A 7538-nucleotide genomic window follows, 5' to 3' on the forward strand; every position below is an offset into this window, starting at 1 on the left:
CATTATTCCAGTATGGTGGTACCTGAACTCCACAGGTGTTGCAGAAGTTCACTGTAGTCCAGGGAACCCCGCAGTGCTTCAAGATTCAATGTGACCAACTCTGTCACATTCTTCTTAACTTCAGATATTTCAGCTAAAGACTAACAGCCATTTTTAGAATTACTCTCCCCAAGAAGCCATTTGTAGACATGCGGTGAAATGCATTAAGGGGCAGAATCTCCCTGCTTGTCCTCTCATGTTACCATGGCTGGTTACCATGGCATGTGTGCTGCACGCATTAAAGGTACCTCTAGCAGTGATTACAATCCACCCCTGTCAATTGAAACCACAATATGCTGTGGATTTTTTCACACTCTGGGTTTGGTACCTTGGCAGCTACATGATTGTGCAACTGGAATGGAGCTTTGTCGAAAAGTCTCCGTCACCCACTGAATCTCCCACCGGGGACAACAGCATTTGCCAAAGAATTGTTTTGTTCCGAATTCATCTTTGCCCTTTTGTAACAGGAAGAGAACCGCAGTCAGAGAAGAGAGACATTTGAGATATTTTAATGTATAAAGCTGTAGTGCTATTCTGTGAAATAGTTTTATCTTATGTGATTTTTAGATGTTCTGTAACTTTCAATCCAGAGTTCATGACTTGAGATTTAAAATACAGGTGAAAGAACACCTTAGCTAGTTTTAAATGTAAATGCCACTATGCTAACTAAAGAACTGTGTAACAAAAGAAGTCCTTTGTACTAAACATTTAAAATATCAGTGGCCATAAAGGAATTTCTCCTGTATTTTCATTTCCAATAATATTATATGTTATAATTTAGCACTCAGCATTGTAATGTTTAGCAGTAGATGTACATCTAAACCTACATCCCTTGTTTATAAAGGAAGAAACACTTTTTAAAAAAGCATATTAGCTGTTAGATTGAACTGATTTACATTCATCTTAATACAATATTTGCTGATTCAGTGTTGAATCTTTAGTTCCCTTAAAAAAAATCTGCTCTCCTCTAATTAAAATTCCACATAACTGTGACCAGATGTTGCTTAGTTTAAAATCAAAGAAAGCAAAGAAACTAAACGTTTGCCCTCCTGTACCTTAATGATTGTGTTGACAGTTCTTTTTGAGAGCAGCGTCATTAACACTCAAGTCCAACACTTTGTTCCACACACTCAAGGTCAATGTTTTAGCTCTTTTCTAGCATATTTCAATTAGTTTATGTCCCTCTCAGGGGCAGAATACTTGAGGAATTATGATCTAACGAGTAGCCGAGACAGTCGCTTTATCCTGAGATGGCGAGAGAACACCTTCATGGCCAATCAGGTCCGGCTAATGAGACAAGATGGGCGAGGACGGTGCCACAGCCATTACAGTCACAGTACGTCAGCACTTTGGTAATGAGGAGACCATGAAGGCAAAACTGGAAAGAAAAGAGAACAAGCATCAATTTAGATTGGAACAAAAGAGAAGTTTAGACACAGGTGCATGACAGGAAGCAAAACGAACACGGTGAAATCAATAACAGACATAGTGATTGGATTAGGAGAAATTTGACTGCTGACAGTTTTGATAATTATAATTAAATCTGGTCTTTTTCAAGCTAAAAGGCCCCACTTAGTTGCTTAGTTACGGCTTCTTTAATGGGAGAATTTGCTGCTTTTGTTTGTTCAATATTAATGCAAAGTGAAAATCTTTGGAATGTTGACAAAACAAGAAGGCTGGGATTTATACTGTGTTTAGTTTTGTGGGTTGCCAGATCACACCATATTGGCCTATTGCAGATTAGAATCTTGTGCATATTTTATTAACCAGCTCATGCATCGTTATTACAGAGCTCAGAATAAAACATAGTTTGTGGTCTTTGACCCACTTTGACTGCACTGGATGTTGATTTGTCGCTGCTGTCACATAATTACCAAAATCCTCTTAATGTCTTTAAGAATTTATCACGTATTAACATTTCATTGGTTTTTCCACACATTTTCCCAAGTCTGACACATTTAAAATTTACATCATATAATCTGTTTTGCTGGTAAAGCCTCCTTCTTGCTCCTCTTGGACGTGAACGTCAGTGCAGAAAGCTCAGAATTTGACACCCAGGGCTTGTTTTTATGCTTTTGTCCTGAAAATGGAAAGTTTCTATGAGCTCACCTGAGTTTAAGGTGTGTCTGCCAGCGTGGTTTCAGAAAACATCCTAGTCCAATAGATGTCTTAGACCAGTATGACGTGGAAACATAAAGCCTGTCTCACACCTACAGTTAAGACTTTCTAACCACATTGTGCTTTTTTATGGAAAAAACTGCACAATACCCACATTTTTATTCACCACAGACTGAGTTCATATGTCCGTAAACATGTCTGGAGGGGATTTCTAAGAATTTTGCACTCGCTGTTGAACAGTGTCTATTAATTTCTAACACAAGAGGGCAGGCAAGGATTTCTAATGCTGTACAGGATGCAGGAGGAGCTGAGGGCAGAGCAGGAGCATGATGAACATGCTTTGTGGCAGCCTTATGGATTTCATTCAACTTTGAAGGTTTTGGTTATCAGTGGAAGCCAGACTCCAGGGCTGTAGAGTTCTGATAGGGAGTTTCATTTTTGTAATGTGCTGCTCTACATGGAGACCCAGCAGTGTAGCGTATTTATGACATGGCATGTAGGCTGCACTTTATTTTATTCTGTTTGCAGTTTAATTTGTAATCATTTTAATCTCTCCGAACAGGTAAATGTTGCTGCTGACTTCTTAAATTTGTTGTGACTGATGAGTGTTTGATTCACTCATGTCACTGCAGCATTTGATCATGGAAGCTCAGTATTTTTCTATTAAGGACCCTTTAGGCTTTCTCTCTGATTGTTTGTCTGATTGCTTATTTAAAGGATTTAAGGAAATAAACACTAATGAGTTGGTGCAATGATTGGATCACCCTCCTCCTCAACAGGCCCCTCCATTGATCCATCACTCCTCCTGCCATTCTCAGCTATGATGTGCACAGACTCATGTCATTAATTAAGATCTGATTATTTTCTGCTGTCAAATGTGCAAATTGGAGTCTTTTTTTTCTGTGGAGTGCAAACAATCGCAATTAATTGAAAAGCTGTTATATCGCTAGCTTGGTGAAGTGTTGATCCACGAATTTTATCCCATTGTCTGCTGTTACATGTCAAGCTCTCAACTCCAGGAGAAGCAGCCTCCATCGTGGTTTGATCTGCTTCGCTCCTGAACGCCACTAGGCGACACACTAAGCTTTAATGATGTTATTTCATTCGGTGCAAATGCCACAAGACTCACTGAACCAGCGGTCTGTGTTCATGTGCTGCGTCCAAAGATTTGTTGGGCCACATTTCCAAACCTCTTAATATTCATTTAATTGGACATATGAGCACGTGTCCGTAGAGGTCCTCAGCACTCCTCCTCATTTACATTCCATACGGCCATCATGGAAATTAATATGCAGATCAAATAAATCATAGTTTCATGTCCTTGTCATGTGAGGCCTTTTAGGTTATTTGAGGGGGCGAGAATGAACCTGCTGTGCTGCAGAAGTGCTCATTGGAACGACTGATTTTTCTCACAGTAAACGTATTTGGAAAAAAAAAATGCGTCGCTGGAACAGCGTGTTCACTTTATTTCCACGGTAGAACTGATCGAATGCAGCGGTAATAATTTAGAGTTAATCGGGGGGATTCTCTTATTTTATTATTAGACCTGAAATAAGCTCAACCGCTGTGGAAAACATTCACACCACTCTCTCTCCATTTGCGCATTTCCCGATTTTCTACACTGACTAATAGAGCTTTGCCGGGCTGCCTGCACCCAAGGGCTGCTTATATGAAGGTTTTTAAAAATATCTTCTCATATACTCGCTTGTGTGTGCGTTTGTTGGCGTATTTACACGGTTTATACGTCGAAGAGTCCGGACCGCATTCCCGTACTATAGTAAAATAGTTGAGCCATTTGCGCTTCTGCACCGGCAGGCGAGTGAAACAAAAGGCTGGTCGGTGGTGCGTACATTTCAGCACCACAGAAGGTGGACAGCGCTCCGGGCAGCCTGTGTGAGGATGGACAGCTCCCATCGACACACACATCACACACACACACGTCACACACTCAGGAGCATGTATGTTCACATAAAACCACAGCTTACAAACCCTTGTGCGTATTTGCTTTATTGATGAAAGAGACAGTACAGGAATAATGCGTAACAGTTGGAAACACAGAAGCAAACCTTTTCTTACCAAAATGTAAAAAAATATATAACCAGTGGTGTAAAGATTTCATGATTTATTTCTTGTGTCTGCAGACATGCGAAGAAAGGAGGATCATCTCTTGGCATTCACCGCGTGCCTTAATTGTAAGACATTAAATCAAGGTCCGCTGTGAACACGGAGAGACACAACCCGCTCGTCTTTCTATCTGTGTGTGAGTGTGTAAGTGTGTGTTCGTCCATCAGCTGCATTCACTCTACTGTGGGGAAAAAAATGGAAGACACCTCAAACCTTTCTGTGTTACTACAAATGTACCTATTTTGCAGCCTCCAAGGCCTGTGTTGTATGACTAAAAAATATATTTTGGATGTCAAGTTTGGCCAAAAGTGGAGGTAAAAAAAAATCCCAAAGCATCTTGCAAAAACAGATCAAATCCTCTGCCGGCTGTTGTACAGGCCTACCTTACATTGGAAAAAAATCAAAAATGGGTTAGGTTATAGGACTGACTTTTACGCAAAACACCCAGGAGGTAGTTTTACGGAGGGCAAAATAATTATACGTCCCAGGTCGCTTTGGAAGGCGGAAAAGGACTCCGTGTGATGCGTCTACGTCGAGTTCCAAACTGCAGAAAGCGTAAAAGTCCTCCGTTATCCCATAATGCACCTACAAAAAAAGAAAACACAAAATGAACCTCATATCGAATTGCAACTGACAGATTCTCATATTCCACTTTGACCTGTATAGAAACACCACTTGGCGTTCAAAAAAGAAGAAAAAAAAAAGTCCACGTGCAAAATATTGATTTTTAGTCACATTTCTCCCCCTGCCTGCACACGCACACACACACACGCCTGCAGCTTCTACTTGCGGGTCACAAGTTAAAATATCCGCAAACATCGCAAACCGGGGGCAGCTTGAAGAGAAAACTGCGGGTGTCCCGAGCGCAGCCGGCTCTCTGCTTCTATATACATCCAACAGCAAAACTCACCGGGACGCCGAGCTGCGCAACGAGAGCGCATCAGCACCGAAATGGGACTGATCTCTCTCCGTCCGGTCTTTTCCTCTGACTTTGGGATTAATGGTGCTCCAGCCAAACAAATGAGGCATCTGCCTTCAGCACAAGAGGATTGGGATGAGAGAAGGGGGGGTGGGTGGGTGGGGGGTTGTTGACGTCACCAGGCAAACAGATGTTCCTCTATATTACCCAACGTCCTCCTCATCGCTGCCCCGTGTCCTTGAAAACTAGGAGGGAAATTGACGACTTCCCAATCTGAGTGCGTTTATCGCCGATATGTGTAAATAGTTCTGCTGTTGGATGCTGAACTCCCTGTGTGTGTGCTTATGTGTGCGTGTGGAGTGTGTGTGTGTGTGTGCGCGCGCGCAGAGGAAATGCCAACAATGGCCCCGCAAAAAAATTGTGAAGCCCCAAATCTGGCATTGGCTGTGAACGGTTATGCAACATTGCACTATTCAAAAAAAAAAAATAAAAATGAGAACACACGTGTACCTACACTCACACAAATACACTCATGGGCATGCGCACACGCACTCTCTCTCTCGCGCGCGCACACACACACACAGAGTGATGAGGGAGGGATGTCATCCTGAGCCTGCTGGCTGATGCGAGATATGAGTTTAACAAATGCTGCATTTAGCTTGATGTGATGAGCTTATTTTAAGTCCCTGAAAGAGTTGTTTTTTTAATCATTCAGTAAAAGGTTGAATCTGAGTTGATGAGATTATATAACGCGCAAACTGAGTGTGATGTAAAAGTGTCGCACATTTTGTCCTCAGAGATGCAGAGGGATGAATTCCTTTCATACTAATTAACAGTATGGGAGGCTGACAGAGATGCAGCTCTAATCCAGTATAATCTGCAGTGCTGCAGCCTACACACAACCGATTGATTTGCATTTTTACTAATGCGAACCGTAGAACTGCTCAAATGAAGTCAGTGTCTATAATTAGGAGTCGCTACCTGCCCTCTAATTTGAGCTTGACGGATCTCCAGAGCGCACCGTTACTGCACCGATGGGGAGGAGGGGTGACCGGTTCTAACATCTGACGGCCCACATTTTACTGTTCAGGAGCAAAAAAAGAAAAAAAATCCGCTGCGTGAAAAAAAAAGGCAGTGCGGTGAAAATGAAGAGGCGCAGGCTTGGCGATATGGTAATTGCAATGCATTACCCACTCGCTGGAACAGAGGAGCAGAGGGACACAGAAACAAAGGGAATCGCCATTTTAGACGGAAACGTCCCCCCCCCCCCCCGAAAAAACCGGGCGACTCTCGCACCGGCCGTCGTTTGGAGCTTCATTACAGCTTGTCACCATATTTCTCCCCCCTCTCTCTCCCCCCCTCACCCCATCTCTCCCTCTCTCTCTCTCTCCACCGACAAGGAAACGACCCCTATTGTCCTTAAGCACCGTGCAGCGAACGAACAAACGATGTGGCTCCGAAACCCACCGTCCTCTCTAACCCTTCTTATTGATTATGCAACCGTCGACATAAAACGATCCGTGCGAGGCTGGGTGAATGATTTTCAATCCTTTCCCCCCCTCTTTCTTTTTGTTCGCGTTTGTCCTGATGTGGTTTATTCCCTAAAGCCCGCAATAACAATGGCAAGTGCAGCGTGCATGAGGGAACCGTTACCTCAGCGTAGATGCAGAAACATCACCGCTTTTCTGCTATATTCTGCGCAAATACGCGTTTCTGCCGACTGCCGGAGCACGAATACACATTCGGTTTTTATCAACAATTGATTTAGAAGCTTCTATCATGAAGCAAAGCAGAAGATACTCACCAGGATTTGCTCCACGCCATATGGTGGATCCCAGCGCACTTTGCTCTGCGAATATTTATCCGCGCTCTGCTCTTTATCTTTCACCTCATTTTAAGAAGTGTTGCTTTACTGCAGGTCTTTGCATCGTGGACTTCTTGTATTCCCGTTTTTTTTTCCTGTCGGTGTAGCAGGCGAGCAGGCAAAGACTCCGTTTGGCGAGAAGCTGATACTACCAATGAGAGCGATGCTGTAGCCTCTGCAAAGCATGGCTGCGCTTTCTCGCTTTTTTTCAAAAGAGGGCAGGTCGTTCTGTGCATTACAATGAGTAAAACCTCTCTCTCTCTTTCTCCCTCTCTCTCTCCCACGTGTACGCGCACACACACGCGTTTATACATACAAATGCGCGCTCGCTCCCACCGACACGCAAATATGCGCGCTCTGGAAGGTCCTATATATCCAGTTGTTTTTATACCACAATGTGGCTGTTTTATTTAAATTTTTACGCACGTCGGGCTGCCCGTCAGTGCGCATTTTAGCACCACGGGCCTCTTATGT

The 7538-nt window shown here is 43.1% G+C and overlaps 1 long non-coding RNA gene across 1 annotated transcript; it reads right to left on the reverse strand.

The window, feature by feature from the left end:
* Positions 1-4146: 4146 nt before the first annotated feature.
* LOC129348022 (uncharacterized) lies at positions 4147-7256 on the reverse strand. The gene is made up of 2 exons (XR_008600435.1): positions 7005-7256; positions 4147-4866 (listed from the first exon to the last, which is right to left on the reverse strand). It is a non-coding gene; the product is annotated as an uncharacterized LOC129348022 (long non-coding RNA).
* Positions 7257-7538: the final 282 nt, after the last annotated feature.

Source organism: Amphiprion ocellaris, chromosome 22 (assembly GCF_022539595.1).
Source record: "Amphiprion ocellaris isolate individual 3 ecotype Okinawa chromosome 22, ASM2253959v1, whole genome shotgun sequence".
Classification (NCBI taxonomy): domain Eukaryota; kingdom Metazoa; phylum Chordata; class Actinopteri; family Pomacentridae; genus Amphiprion; species Amphiprion ocellaris.